This window comes from Ailuropoda melanoleuca, chromosome 12, assembly GCF_002007445.2.
Source record: "Ailuropoda melanoleuca isolate Jingjing chromosome 12, ASM200744v2, whole genome shotgun sequence".
Lineage (NCBI taxonomy): Eukaryota > Metazoa > Chordata > Mammalia > Carnivora > Ursidae > Ailuropoda > Ailuropoda melanoleuca.
This window is the reverse complement of record NC_048229.1, coordinates 5,748,272-5,748,537: the sequence shown is the minus strand read 5'-3', so window position 1 is coordinate 5,748,537 and position 266 is coordinate 5,748,272.

Sequence of the window (266 nt, the reverse complement as noted above, 5' to 3'; positions counted from 1 at the left end):
CCGCCCCGATCCCGGCCTGGCGAGGGGCGCGCCCGTCTTCCGCCGCCCGAGGGCGCCCGGGTCCCCGCGGGCCCCGCACCGCGACCAGCCGACTAGGCAGCACCCCCTGCCCCGACCCCCTCTCCACCCGCCGGACCTTCCTCTTCGCCGCCCCCCGCGCGTCGGGCGCGCCACCCCCTCCTCCGACCCGGTCCTGGCTCCTCCTCTCCCACTCCCGCCGGGGAGGGGTCGAGGCTAGCCGGGAGGAGAGGGGGCGGGGGACGCTG